This window comes from Mytilus californianus, unplaced genomic scaffold (genome assembly GCF_021869535.1).
Source record: "Mytilus californianus isolate M0D057914Y unplaced genomic scaffold, xbMytCali1.0.p SCAF_3, whole genome shotgun sequence".
NCBI classification, from domain to species: Eukaryota; Metazoa; Mollusca; class Bivalvia; order Mytilida; family Mytilidae; genus Mytilus; species Mytilus californianus.
Genome location: NW_026262679.1, coordinates 72935396 through 72951897, shown reverse-complemented (window position 1 = coordinate 72951897; position 16502 = coordinate 72935396). Strand labels below are relative to the sequence as shown.

The 16502-nt window shown below is 31.5% G+C and overlaps 1 long non-coding RNA gene across 7 annotated transcripts; it reads right to left on the bottom strand.

The window, feature by feature from the left end:
- LOC127735056 (uncharacterized) lies at positions 1-15320 on the bottom strand. Of its 7 annotated transcripts, none has more exons than XR_007997991.1 (7): positions 15077-15320; positions 12549-12797; positions 11705-11954; positions 8332-8581; positions 4959-5208; positions 1587-1835; positions 1-181 (listed from the first exon to the last, which is right to left on the bottom strand). It is a non-coding gene; the product is annotated as an uncharacterized LOC127735056 (long non-coding RNA). The 7 variants fall into 7 exon arrangements; XR_007997992.1 differs by lacking the exon at positions 15077-15320 and adding an exon at positions 14234-14474; XR_007997993.1 differs by lacking the exon at positions 1587-1835.
- Between the last annotated feature and the right edge of the window lie 1182 nt (positions 15321-16502).

Genomic DNA, 16502 nt, shown 5'->3' with positions numbered 1-16502 from the left:
TTCTTTCATGTCAAAGCCTCAGACTTGGGGGTGAAGATCAATCTAATAATCTTCCTTGGAGCGGCTATCCTTGATGCTTGGTTCCTTTCCTGGCAGTCCTCAGACTTGGTTGAAGATCTAAGTAAACATCTTCCATGGAACTGCTATCTTTGCTGCTTTATTTGGTTTTTCAATCTTCACTCTGCACATAGATGAAAATATAAATGTGTAATTATCCAGATTGTCAATGTTAAGAAACTATTTGCTCTTATAATTAACTCAGAAATTAATGTGATGCATGTTTCAATTCAAATCCTAAATTAAGAGGGCAAGTATATTTCCGATTACAATAAATTCTTATTAAAATATATTTAATTAGAGTATAAATTTGAATAAGAAATTTTGGTACAATTTGTAATGAAATTTCAAGCCGTTTTTTTTCCAGGGGAAACTGATTTTTATCACCAAACAAATATGGTATGGGTTTTTCTCATTGGTAATGGCCGTACGGTTGCCTATAATTGCTTACATCCACTTCATTTGAACTTTGGCGGAAAGTTGTCTCATTGGCAATCATACCACATCTCCTTATTTTTATATTAATGGCAGCCAATTACAATGCATTCTTATTAAAATATATTTCATTAAAGTATAAATTTGAATAAGAAATTTTGGTATAATTTGTAGTGAAACTTCAAGCTGTTTTTTCTAGGGAAAAACTGATTTTTATTACCAAACAAATATCAACATAATTTTAAAGTACAATTCAAATGATCAAATACCTACATGCTATGATATCTGTCATCTACAATGAAACCATCCACCTCATGGTCCATGACTAATATCCTCTGGCCTCAGCTACTGTAACGAAAAGAAACTGCTACAAAAAGAAAAAAATCATAAGATTAGTTTATATTTTAATGAAATATAGTTTCAACTTAAATAAAATATACATATCTCAATGTTGCTTATCCTGCTGTGCTTCAATGGAGTCTTTTTCAGGGTCTGTGATGTAAACATCTTCTTCGTAACATCTGAAACAAAAAAAATAAACTTTTTTCAAAATATATATAAAGAAGAACTGTTACACCACTGTCCCAGGTTAGAAGGAGGTTGAGCACTCACAAACATGTTTAACCCCACCACATTCTTTATTTTGTTGTCCGAAGTCAGGAGACTGTAGTTCAGTGGTTGTCGTTGGTTCATGTCTGTCATATTTGTTTTTCGTAAATTGTTTTGTTATAAATTAGGCTGTTAGTTTTTCTCAATTGAATGGTTTCATATTTTTTTATGACAAGGCCTTTTAAAATCGACCATTTTGAAGGCTGTACGGTTGCCTATAACTGCTTACATCCACTTCATTTGAACTTTGGTGGATAGTTGTCTCATTGGCAATCATACCACATCTCCTTATATTTATATTAATGGCAGCAAATTACAATACATTCTTATTAAAATATATTTCATTAAAGTATAAATTCGAATAAGAAATTTTGGTATAATTTGTAGTGAAACTTCAAGCTGTTTTTCTAGGGAAAAACTGATTTTTATTACCAAACAAATATCAACATAATTTTAAAGTACAATTCAAATGATCAAATACCTACATGCTACTATATCTGTCATCTACAATGAAACCATCCATCTTCATGGTCCATGACTAGTATCCTCTGGCCTCAGCTACTGTAACGAAAAGAAACTGCTACAAAAAGAAAAAAATCATAAGATTAGTTTATATTTTAATGAAATATAGTTTCAACTTAAATAAAATATACATATCTCAACGTTGCTTATCCTGCTGTGCTTCAATGGAGTCTTTTTCAGGGTCTGTGATGTAAACATCTTCTTCGTAACGTCTGAAACAAAAAAATGAAACTTTTTTCAAAATATATATAAAGAAGAACTGTTACACCACTGTCCCAGGTTAGGGTCAGGGTTGAGCACTCACAAACATGTTTAACCCCACCACATTCTTTATTTTGTTGTCCGAAGTCAGGAGCCTGTAGTTCAGTGGTTGTCGTTGGTTCATGTCTGTCATATTTGTTTTTCGTAAATTGTTTTGTTATAAATTAGGCCGTTAGTTTTTCTCAATTGAAAGGGTTCATATTTTTTATTACAGGGCCTTTTAAAATCGACCATATGGTATGGGTTTTTCTCATTGTTGAAAGCTGTACAGTTGCCTATAACTGCTTACATCCACTTCATTTGAACTTTGGTGGATAGTTGTCTCATTGGCAATCATACCACATCTCCTTATTTTTATATTAATGGCAGCCAATTACAATACATTCTTATTAAAATATATTTCATTAAAGTATAAATTTTAATAAGAAATTTTGGTATAATTTGTAGTGAAACTTCAAGCTGTATTTCTAGGGAAAAACTGATTTTTATTACCAAACAAATATCAACATAATTTTGAAGTACAATTCAAATGATCAAATACCTACATGCTATGATATCTGTCTTCTACAATGAAACCATCCATCTTCATGGTCCATGAGTAATATCCTCTGGCCTCAGCTACTGTAATGAAAAGAAATTGCTACAAAAAGAAAAAAATCATAAGATTAGTTTATATTTTAATGAAATATAGTTTTAACTTAAATAAAATATACATATCTCAACGTTGCTTATCCTGTTGTGCTTCAATGGAGTCTTTTTCAGGGTCTGTGATGTAAACATCTTCGTTGTAATGTCTGAAACAAAAAAATGAAACTTTTTTCAAAATATATATATAGAAGAACTGTTACACCACTGTCCCAGGTTAGGGTCAGGGTTGAGCACTCACAAACATGTTTAACCCCACAACATTCTTTATTTTGTTGTCCGAAGATAGGAGCCTGTAGTTCAGTAGTTGTTGTTGGTTTATGTCTGTCATATTTTTTTTTCGTAAATTGTTTAGTTATAAATTAGGCCGTTAGTTTTTCTCAATTGAATGGTTTCATATTTTTTATGACTGGGCCTTTTAAAATCGACCATATGGTATGGGTTTTTCTCATTGTTGAAGGCTGTACGGTTGCCTATAACTGCTTACATCCACTTCATTTGTACTTTGGTGGATAGTTGTCTCATTGGCAATCATACCACATCTCCTTATTTCTATATTAATGGCAGACAATTACAATACATTCTTATTAAAATATATTTCATTAAAGTATAAATTTGAATAAGAAATTTTGGTACAATTTGTAGTGAAACCTCAAGCTCTTTTTCTAGGGAAACACTTATTTTTATTACCAAACAAATATCAACATAATTTTAAAGTACAATTCAAATGATCAAATACCTACATGCTACGATATCTGTCATCTACAATGAAACCATCCATCTTCATGGTCCATGACTAATATCCTCTGGCCTCAGCTACTGTAACGAAAAGAAATTGCTACAAAAAGAAAAAAATCATAAGATTAGTTTATATTTTAATGAAATATAGTTTTAACTTAAATAAAATATACATATCTCAACGTTGCTTATCCTGCTGTGCTTCAATGGAATCTTTTTCAGGGTCTGTGATGTAAACATCTTCTTCGTAACGTCTGAAACAAAAAAATGAAACTTTTTTCAAAATATATATAAAGAAGAACTGTTACACCACTGTCCCAGGTTAGGGTCAGGGTTGAGCACTCACAAACATGTTTAACCCCACCACATTCTTTATTTTGTTGTCCGAAGTCAGGAGCCTGTAGTTCAGTGGTTGTCGTTGGTTTATGTCTGTCATATTTGTTTTTTGTAAATTGTTTTGTTATAAATTAGGCCGCTAGTTTTTCTCAATTGAATGGTTTCATATTTTTTATGACAGGTCCTTTTAAAATCGACCATATGGTATGGGTTTTTCTCATTGTTGAAGGCTGCACGGTTGCCTATAACTGCTTACATCCACTTCATTTGTACTTTGGTGGATAGTTGTCTCATTGGCAATCATACCACATCTCCTTTTTTTTATAATAATGGCAGCCAATTACAATACATTCTTAATAAAATATATTTCATTAAAAAATAAATTTTAATAAGAAATTTTGGTACAATTTGTAGTGAAACTTCAAGCTGTTTTTCTAGGGAAAAACTGATTTTTATTACCAAACAAATATCAACATCAATTTAAATTACAATTCAAATGATCAAATACCTACATGCTACGATATCTGTCATCTACAATGAAACCATCCATCTTCATGGTCCATGAGTAATATCCTCTGGCCTCAGCTACTGTAACGAAAAGAAATTGCTACAAAAAGAAAAAAATCATAAGATTAGTTTATATTTTAATGAAATATAGTTTTAACTTTAAAAAATATACATATCTCAACGTTGCTTATCCTGCTGTGCTTCAATGAAGTCTTTTTCAGGGTCTGTGATGTAAACATCTTCGTCGTAACGTCTGAAACAAAAAAATGAAACTTTTTTCAAAATATATATATAGAAGAACTGTTACACCACTGTCCCAGTTTAGAAGAAGGTTGAGCACTCACAAACATGTTTAACCCCACCACATTCTTTATTTTGTTGTCTGAAGTCAGGAGCCTGTAGTTCAGTGGTTGTCGTTGGTTCATGTCTGTCATATTTGTTTTTTGTAAATTGTTTTGTTATAAATTAGGCCGTTAGTTTTTCTCAATTGAATGGTTTCATATTTTTTATGACTGGTCCTTTTAAAATGGACCATATGGTATGGGTTTTTTCTCATTGTTGAAGGCTGTACGGTTGCCTATAACTGCTTACATCCACTTCATTTGTACTTTGGTGGATAGTTGTCTCATTGGCAATCATACCACATCTCCTTATTTTTATATTAATGGCAGCCAATTACAATACATTCTTATTAAGATATATTTCATTAAAGTATAAATTTGAATTAAGAAATTTTGGTATAATTTGTAGTGAAACTTCAAGCTGTTTTTCTAGGGAAACACTTATTTTTATTACCAAACAAATATCAACATAATTTTAAAGTACAATTCAAATGATCAAATACCTACATGCTACGATATCTGTCATCTACAATGAAACCATCCATCTTCATGGTCCATGACTAATATCCTCTGGCCTCAGCTACTGTAACGAAAAGAAATTGCTAGAAAAAGAAAAAAAATCATAAGATTAGTTTATATTTTAATGAAATATAGTTTTAACTTAAATAAAATATACATATCTCAACGTTGCTTATCCTGCTGTGCTTCAATGGAGTCTTTTTCAGGGTCTGTGATGTAAACATCTTCTTCGTAACGTCTGAAACAAAAAAATGAAACTTTTTTCAAAATATATATAAAGAAGAACTGTTACACCACTGTCCCAGGTTAGGGTCAGGGTTGAGCACTCACAAACATGTTTAACCCCACCACATTCTTTATTTTGTTGTCCGAAGTCAGGAGCCTGTAGTTCAGTGGTTGTCGTTGGTTCATGTCTGTCATATTTGTTTTTCGTAAATTGTTTTGTTATAAATTAGGCCGTTAGTTTTTCTCAATTGAAAGGGTTCATATTTTTTATTACAGGGCCTTTTAAAATCGACCATATGGTATGGGTTTTTCTCATTGTTGAAAGCTGTACAGTTGCCTATAACTGCTTACATCCACTTCATTTGAACTTTGGTGGATAGTTGTCTCATTGGCAATCATACCACATCTCCTTATTTTTATATTAATGGCAGCCAATTACAATACATTCTTATTAAAATATATTTCATTAAAGTATAAATTTTAATAAGAAATTTTGGTATAATTTGTAGTGAAACTTCAAGCTGTATTTCTAGGGAAAAACTGATTTTTATTACCAAACAAATATCAACATAATTTTAAAGTACAATTCAAATGATCCAATACCTACATGCTATGATATCTGTCTTCTACAATGAAACCATCCATCTTCATGGTCCATGAGTAATATCCTCTGGCCTCAGCTACTGTAATGAAAAGAAATTGCTACAAAAAGAAAAAAATCATAAGATTAGTTTATATTTTAATGAAATATAGTTTTAACTTAAATAAAATATACATATCTCAACGTTGCTTATCCTGCTGTGCTTCAATGGAGTCTTTTTCAGGGTCTGTGATGTAAACATCTTCGTTGTAATGTCTGAAACAAAAAAATGAAACTTTTTTCAAAATATATATATAGAAGAACTGTTACACCACTGTCCCAGGTTAGGGTCAGGGTTGAGCACTCACAAACATGTTTAACCCCACAACATTCTTTATTTTGTTGTCCGAAGATAGGAGCCTGTAGTTCAGTAGTTGTTGTTGGTTTATGTCTGTCATATTTTTTTTTCGTAAATTGTTTAGTTATAAATTAGGCCGTTAGTTTTTCTCAATTGAATGGTTTCATATTTTTTATGACTGGGCCTTTTAAAATCGACCATATGGTATGGGTTTTTCTCATTGTTGAAGGCTGTACGGTTGCCTATAACTGCTTACATCCACTTCATTTGTACTTTGGTGGATAGTTGTCTCATTGGCAATCATACCACATCTCCTTATTTCTATATTAATGGCAGACAATTACAATACATTCTTATTAAAATATATTTCATTAAAGTATAAATTTGAATAAGAAATTTTGGTACAATTTGTAGTGAAACCTCAAGCTCTTTTTCTAGGGAAACACTTATTTTTATTACCAAACAAATATCAACATAATTTTAAAGTACAATTCAAATGATCAAATACCTACATGCTACGATATCTGTCATCTACAATGAAACCATCCATCTTCATGGTCCATGACTAATATCCTCTGGCCTCAGCTACTGTAACGAAAAGAAATTGCTACAAAAAGAAAAAAATCATAAGATTAGTTTATATTTTAATGAAATATAGTTTTAACTTAAATAAAATATACATATCTCAACGTTGCTTATCCTGCTGTGCTTCAATGGAATCTTTTTCAGGGTCTGTGATGTAAACATCTTCTTCGTAACGTCTGAAACAAAAAAATGAAACTTTTTTCAAAATATATATAAAGAAGAACTGTTACACCACTGTCCCAGGTTAGGGTCAGGGTTGAGCACTCACAAACATGTTTAACCCCACCACATTCTTTATTTTGTTGTCCGAAGTCAGGAGCCTGTAGTTCAGTGGTTGTCGTTGGTTTATGTCTGTCATATTTGTTTTTTGTAAATTGTTTTGTTATAAATTAGGCCGCTAGTTTTTCTCAATTGAATGGTTTCATATTTTTTATGACAGGTCCTTTTAAAATCTACCATATGGTATGGGTTTTTCTCATTGTTGAAGGCTGCACGGTTGCCTATAACTGCTTACATCCACTTCATTTGTACTTTGGTGGATAGTTGTCTCATTGGCAATCATACCACATCTCCTTTTTTTTATAATAATGGCAGCCAATTACAATACATTCTTAATAAAATATATTTCATTAAAAAATAAATTTTAATAAGAAATTTTGGTACAATTTGTAGTGAAACTTCAAGCTGTTTTTCTAGGGAAAAACTGATTTTTATTACCAAACAAATATCAACATCAATTTAAATTACAATTCAAATGATCAAATACCTACATGCTACGATATCTGTCATCTACAATGAAACCATCCATCTTCATGGTCCATGAGTAATATCCTCTGGCCTCAGCTACTGTAACGAAAAGAAATTGCTACAAAAAGAAAAAAATCATAAGATTAGTTTATATTTTAATGAAATATAGTTTTAACTTTAAAAAATATACATATCTCAACGTTGCTTATCCTGCTGTGCTTCAATGAAGTCTTTTTCAGGGTCTGTGATGTAAACATCTTCGTCGTAACGTCTGAAACAAAAAAATGAAACTTTTTTCAAAATATATATATAGAAGAACTGTTACACCACTGTCCCAGTTTAGAAGAAGGTTGAGCACTCACAAACATGTTTAACCCCACCACATTCTTTATTTTGTTGTCTGAAGTCAGGAGCCTGTAGTTCAGTGGTTGTCGTTGGTTCATGTCTGTCATATTTGTTTTTTGTAAATTGTTTTGTTATAAATTAGGCCGTTAGTTTTTCTCAATTGAATGGTTTCATATTTTTTATGACTGGTCCTTTTAAAATGGACCATATGGTATGGGTTTTTTCTCATTGTTGAAGGCTGTACGGTTGCCTATAACTGCTTACATCCACTTCATTTGTACTTTGGTGGATAGTTGTCTCATTGGCAATCATACCACATCTCCTTATTTTTATATTAATGGCAGCCAATTACAATACATTCTTATTAAGATATATTTCATTAAAGTATAAATTTGAATTAAGAAATTTTGGTATAATTTGTAGTGAAACTTCAAGCTGTTTTTCTAGGGAAACACTTATTTTTATTACCAAACAAATATCAACATAATTTTAAAGTACAATTCAAATGATCAAATACCTACATGCTACGATATCTGTCATCTACAATGAAACCATCCATCTTCATGGTCCATGACTAATATCCTCTGGCCTCAGCTACTGTAACGAAAAGAAATTGCTAGAAAAAGAAAAAAAATCATAAGATTAGTTTATATTTTAATGAAATATAGTTTTAACTTAAATAAAATATACATATCTCAACGTTGCTTATCCTGCTGTGCTTCAATGGAGTCTTTTTCAGGGTCTGTGATGTAAACATCTTCTTCGTAACGTCTGAAACAAAAAAATGAAACTTTTTTCAAAATATATATAAAGAAGAACTGTTACACCACTGTCCCAGGTTAGGGTCAGGGTTGAGCACTCACAAACATGTTTAACCCCACCACATTCTTTATTTTGTTGTCCGAAGTCAGGAGCCTGTAGTTCAGTGGTTGTCGTTGGTTCATGTCTGTCATATTTGTTTTTCGTAAATTGTTTTGTTATAAATTAGGCCGTTAGTTTTTCTCAATTGAAAGGGTTCATATTTTTTATTACAGGGCCTTTTAAAATCGACCATATGGTATGGGTTTTTCTCATTGTTGAAAGCTGTACAGTTGCCTATAACTGCTTACATCCACTTCATTTGAACTTTGGTGGATAGTTGTCTCATTGGCAATCATACCACATCTCCTTATTTTTATATTAATGGCAGCCAATTACAATACATTCTTATTAAAATATATTTCATTAAAGTATAAATTTTAATAAGAAATTTTGGTATAATTTGTAGTGAAACTTCAAGCTGTATTTCTAGGGAAAAACTGATTTTTATTACCAAACAAATATCAACATAATTTTGAAGTACAATTCAAATGATCAAATACCTACATGCTATGATATCTGTCTTCTACAATGAAACCATCCATCTTCATGGTCCATGAGTAATATCCTCTGGCCTCAGCTACTGTAATGAAAAGAAATTGCTACAAAAAGAAAAAAATCATAAGATTAGTTTATATTTTAATGAAATATAGTTTTAACTTAAATAAAATATACATATCTCAACGTTGCTTATCCTGCTGTGCTTCAATGGAGTCTTTTTCAGGGTCTGTGATGTAAACATCTTCGTTGTAATGTCTGAAACAAAAAAATGAAACTTTTTTCAAAATATATATATAGAAGAACTGTTACACCACTGTCCCAGGTTAGGGTCAGGGTTGAGCACTCACAAACATGTTTAACCCCACAACATTCTTTATTTTGTTGTCCGAAGATAGGAGCCTGTAGTTCAGTAGTTGTTGTTGGTTTATGTCTGTCATATTTTTTTTTCGTAAATTGTTTAGTTATAAATTAGGCCGTTAGTTTTTCTCAATTGAATGGTTTCATATTTTTTATGACTGGGCCTTTTAAAATCGACCATATGGTATGGGTTTTTCTCATTGTTGAAGGCTGTACGGTTGCCTATAACTGCTTACATCCACTTCATTTGTACTTTGGTGGATAGTTGTCTCATTGGCAATCATACCACATCTCCTTATTTCTATATTAATGGCAGACAATTACAATACATTCTTATTAAAATATATTTCATTAAAGTATAAATTTGAATAAGAAATTTTGGTACAATTTGTAGTGAAACCTCAAGCTCTTTTTCTAGGGAAACACTTATTTTTATTACCAAACAAATATCAACATAATTTTAAAGTACAATTCAAATGATCAAATACCTACATGCTACGATATCTGTCATCTACAATGAAACCATCCATCTTCATGGTCCATGACTAATATCCTCTGGCCTCAGCTACTGTAACGAAAAGAAATTGCTACAAAAAGAAAAAAATCATAAGATTAGTTTATATTTTAATGAAATATAGTTTTAACTTAAATAAAATATACATATCTCAACGTTGCTTATCCTGCTGTGCTTCAATGGAATCTTTTTCAGGGTCTGTGATGTAAACATCTTCTTCGTAACGTCTGAAACAAAAAAATGAAACTTTTTTCAAAATATATATAAAGAAGAACTGTTACACCACTGTCCCAGGTTAGGGTCAGGGTTGAGCACTCACAAACATGTTTAACCCCACCACATTCTTTATTTTGTTGTCCGAAGTCAGGAGCCTGTAGTTCAGTGGTTGTCGTTGGTTTATGTCTGTCATATTTGTTTTTTGTAAATTGTTTTGTTATAAATTAGGCCGCTAGTTTTTCTCAATTGAATGGTTTCATATTTTTTATGACAGGTCCTTTTAAAATCTACCATATGGTATGGGTTTTTCTCATTGTTGAAGGCTGCACGGTTGCCTATAACTGCTTACATCCACTTCATTTGTACTTTGGTGGATAGTTGTCTCATTGGCAATCATACCACATCTCCTTTTTTTTATAATAATGGCAGCCAATTACAATACATTCTTAATAAAATATATTTCATTAAAAAATAAATTTTAATAAGAAATTTTGGTACAATTTGTAGTGAAACTTCAAGCTGTTTTTCTAGGGAAAAACTGATTTTTATTACCAAACAAATATCAACATCAATTTAAATTACAATTCAAATGATCAAATACCTACATGCTACGATATCTGTCATCTACAATGAAACCATCCATCTTCATGGTCCATGAGTAATATCCTCTGGCCTCAGCTACTGTAACGAAAAGAAATTGCTACAAAAAGAAAAAAATCATAAGATTAGTTTATATTTTAATGAAATATAGTTTTAACTTTAAAAAATATACATATCTCAACGTTGCTTATCCTGCTGTGCTTCAATGAAGTCTTTTTCAGGGTCTGTGATGTAAACATCTTCGTCGTAACGTCTGAAACAAAAAAATGAAACTTTTTTCAAAATATATATATAGAAGAACTGTTACACCACTGTCCCAGTTTAGAAGAAGGTTGAGCACTCACAAACATGTTTAACCCCACCACATTCTTTATTTTGTTGTCTGAAGTCAGGAGCCTGTAGTTCAGTGGTTGTCGTTGGTTCATGTCTGTCATATTTGTTTTTTGTAAATTGTTTTGTTATAAATTAGGCCGTTAGTTTTTCTCAATTGAATGGTTTCATATTTTTTATGACTGGTCCTTTTAAAATGGACCATATGGTATGGGTTTTTTCTCATTGTTGAAGGCTGTACGGTTGCCTATAACTGCTTACATCCACTTCATTTGTACTTTGGTGGATAGTTGTCTCATTGGCAATCATACCACATCTCCTTATTTTTATATTAATGGCAGCCAATTACAATACATTCTTATTAAGATATATTTCATTAAAGTATAAATTTGAATTAAGAAATTTTGGTATAATTTGTAGTGAAACTTCAAGCTGTTTTTCTAGGGAAACACTTATTTTTATTACCAAACAAATATCAACATAATTTTAAAGTACAATTCAAATGATCAAATACCTACATGCTACGATATCTGTCATCTACAATGAAACCATCCATCTTCATGGTCCATGACTAATATCCTCTGGCCTCAGCTACTGTAACGAAAAGAAATTGCTAGAAAAAGAAAAAAAATCATAAGATTAGTTTATATTTTAATGAAATATAGTTTTAACTTAAATAAAATATACATATCTCAACGTTGCTTATCCTGCTGTGCTTCAATGGAGTCTTTTTCAGGGTCTGTGATGTAAACATCTTCTTCGTAACGTCTGAAACAAAAAAATGAAACTTTTTTCAAAATATATATAAAGAAGAACTGTTACGCCACTGTCCCAGGTTAGGGTCAGGGTTGAGCACTCACAAACATGTTTAACCCCACCACATTCTTTATTTTGTTGTCCGAAGTCAGGAGCCTGTAGTTCAGTGGTTGTCGTTGGTTCGTGTCCGTCATATTTGTTTTTCGTAAATTGTTTTGTTATAAATCAGGCCATTAGTTTTTCTCAATTGAATGGTTTCATACTTTTTATGACTGGGCCTTTTAAAATCGACCATATGGTATGGGTTTTTCTCATTGTTGAAGGCTGTACGGTTGCCTATAACTGCTTACATCCACTTCATTTGTACTTTGGTGGATAGTTGTCTCATTGGCAATCATACCACATCTCCTTATTTCTATATCAATGGCAGACAATTACAATACATTCTTAATAAAATATATTTCATTAAAGTATAAATTTGAATAAGAAATTTTGGTACAATTTGTAGTGAAACCTCAAGCTGTTTTTCTAGGGAAAAACTGATTTTTATTACCAAACAAATATCAACATAATCTTGAAGTACAATTCAAATGATCAAATACCTACATGCTACGATATCTGTCATCTACAATGAAACCATCCATCTTCATGGTCCATGAGTAATATCCTCTGGCCTCAGCTACTGTAACGAAAAGAAATTGCTACAAAAAGAAAAAAATCATAAGATTAGTTTATATTTTAATGAAATATAGTTTTAACTTAAATAAAATATACATATCTCAACGTTGCTTATCCTGCTGTGCTTCAATGGAGTCTTTTTCAGGGTCTGTGATGTAAACATCTTCTTCGTAACGTCTGAAACAAAAAAATGAAACTTTTTTCAAAATATATATAAAGAAGAACTGTTACACCACTGTCCCAGGTTAGGGTCAGGGTTGAGCACTCACAAACATGTTTAACCCCACAACATTCTTTATTTTGTTGTCCGAAGTCAGGAGCCTGTAGTTCAGTGGTTGTCGTTGGTTTATGTCTGTCATATTTGTTTTTTGTAAATTGTTTTGTTATAAATTAGGCCGCTAGTTTTTCTCAATTGAATGGTTTCATATTTTTTATGACAGGTCCTTTTAAAATCAACCATATGGTATGGGTTTTTCTCATTGTTGAAGGCTGCACGGTTGCCTATAACTGCTTACATCCACTTCATTTGTACTTTGGTGGATAGTTGTCTCATTGGCAATCATACCACATCTCCTTATTTTTATAATAATGGCAGCTAATTACAATACATTCTTAATGAAATATATTTCATTAAAAAATAAATTTTAATAAGAAATTTTGGTACAATTTGTAGTGAAACTTCAAGCTGTTTTTCTAGGGAAACACTTATTTTTATTACCAAACAAATATCAACATCAATTTAAATTACAATTCAAATGATCAAATACCTACATGCTACGATATCTGTCATCTACAATTAAACCATCCATCTTCATGGTCCATGAGTAATATCCTCTGGCCTCAGCTACTGTAACGAAAAGAAATTGCTACAAAAAGAAAAAAATCATAAGATTAGTTTATATTTTAATGAAATATAGTTTTAACTTAAAAAAATATACATATCTCAACGTTGCTTATCCTGCTGTGCTTCAATGAAGTCTTTTTCAGGGTCTGTGATGTAAACATCTTCGTCGTAACGTCTGAAACAAAAAAATGAAACTTTTTTCAAAATATATATATAGAAGAACTGTTACACCACTGTCCCAGTTTAGAAGAAGGTTGAGCACTCACAAACATGTTTAACCCCACCACATTCTTTATTTTGTTGTCTGAAGTCAGGAGCCTGTAGTTCAGTGGTTGTCGTTGGTTCATGTCTGTCATATTTGTTTTTTGTAAATTGTTTTGTTATAAATTAGGCCGTTAGTTTTTCTCAATTGAATGGTTTCATATTTTTTATGACAGGTCCTTTTAAAATGGACCATATGGTATGGGTTTTTCTCATTGTTGAAGGCTGTACGGTTGCCTATAACTGCTTACATCCACTTCATTTGTACTTTGGTGGATAGTTGTCTCATTGGCAATCATACCACATCTCCTTATTTTTATATTAATGGCAGCCAATTACAATACATTCTTATTAAAATATATTTCATTAAAGTATAAATTTGAATTAAGAAATTTTGGTATAATTTGTAGTGAAACTTCAAGCTGTTTTTCTAGGGAAACACTTATTTTTATTTCCAAACAAATATCAACATAATTTTAAAGTACAATTCAAATGATCAAATACCTACATGCTACGATATCTGTCATCTACAATGAAACCATCCATCTTCATGGTCCATGACTAATATCCTCTGGCCTCAGCTACTGTAACAAAAAGAAATTGCTACAAAAAGAAAAAAATCATAAGATTAGTTTATATTTTAATGAAATATAGTTTCAACTTAAATAAAATATACATATCTCAACGTTGCTTATCCTGCTGTGCTTCAATGGAGTCTTTTTCAGGGTCTGTGATGTAAACATCTTCTTCATAACATCTGAAACAAAAAAATGAAACTTTTTTCAAAATATATATAAAGAAGAACTGTTACACCACTGTGCCAGGTTAGGGTCAGGGTTGAGCACTCACAAACATGTTTAACCCCACCACATTCTTTATTTTGTTGTCCGAAGTCAGGAGCCTGTAGTTCAGTGGTTGTCGTCGCTTCATGTTCGTCATATTTGTTTTTCGTAAATTGTTTTGTTATAAATCAGGCCATTAGTTTTTCTCAATTGAATGGTTTCATATTTTTTATGACAGGTCCTTTTAAAATCGACCATATGGTATGGGTTTTTCTCATTGTTGAAGGCTGTACGGTTGCCTATAACTGCTTACATCCACTTCATTTGAACTTTGGTGGAAAGTTGTCTCATTGACAATCATACCACATCTCCTTATTTTCATATTAATGGAAGCCAATTACAATACATTCTTAATAAAATATATTTCATTAAAGTATAAATTTGAATAAGAAATTTTGGTACAATTTGTAGTGAAACCTCAAGCTGTTTTTCTAGGGAAACACTTATTTTTATTACCAAACAAATATCAACATAATTTTAAAGTACAATTCAAATGATCAAATACCTACATGCTACGATATCTGTCATCTACAATGAAACCATCCATCTTCATGGTCCATGACTAATATCCTCTGGCCTCAGCTTCTGTAACGAAAAGAAATTGCTACAAAAAGAAAAAAATCATAAGATTAGTTTATATTTTAATGAAATATAGTTTTAACTTAAATAAAATATACATATCTCAACGTTGCTTATCCTGCTGTGCTTCAATGGAGTCTTTTTCAGGGTCTGTGATGTAAACATCTTCGTCGTAACGTCTGAAACAAAAAAACGAAACTTTTTTCAAAATATATATAAAGAAGAACTGTTACACCACTGTCCCAGGTTAGGGTCAGGGTTGAGCACTCACAAACATGTTTAACCCCACCACATTCTTTATTTTGTTGTCTGAAGTCAGGAGCCTGTAGTTCAGTGGTTGTCGTTGGTTCATGTCCGTCATATTTGTTTTTCGTAAATTGTTTTGTTATAAATTAGGCCGTTAGTTTTTCTCAATTGAATGGTTTCATATTTTTTATGACAGGTCTTTTTAAAATCGACCATATGGTATGGGTTTTTTCTCATTGTTGAAGGCTGTACGGTTGCCTATAACTGCTTACATCCACTTCATTTGTACTTTGGTGGATAGTTGTCTCATTGGCAATCATACCACATCTCCTTATTTTTATATTAATGGCAGCCAATTACAATACATTCTTAATAAAATATATTTCATTAAAAAATAAATTTTAATAAGAAATTTGGTACAATTTGTAGTGAAACTTCAAGCTGTTTTTCTAGGGAAAAACTGATTTTTATTACCAAACAAATATCAACATCAATTTAAATTACAATTCAAATGATCAAATACCTACATGCTACGATATCTGTCATCTACAATGAAACCATCCATCTTCATGGTCCATGAGTAATATCCTCTGGCCTCAGCTACTGTAACGAAAAGAAACTGCTACAAAAAGAAAAAAATCATAAGATTAGTTTATATTTTAATGAAATATAGTTTCAACTTAAATAAAATATACATATCTCAACATTGCTTATCCTGCTGTGCTTCAATGGAGTCTTTTTCAGGGTCTGTGATGTAAACATCTTCTTCGTAACATCTGAAACAAAAAAATGAAACTTTTTTTTCAAAATATATATAAAGAAGAACTGTTACACCACTGACCCAGGTTAGAAGAAGGTTGAGCACTCACAAACATGTTTAACCCCACCACATTCTTTATTTTGTTGTCCGATTTCAGGAGCCTGTCTTTCAGTGGTTGTCGTTGGTTGTTCATGTCTGTCATATTTGTTTTTTGTAAATTTTGTTCTAATGAGGCCGTTAGTTTTTCTCAATTGAATTGTTTCATATTTTTTGTGACAGAGCCTTTTGTCCGACCATATGGTATGGGTTTTTCTCATTGTTGAAGGCCTTACAGTTGCCTATAACTGCTT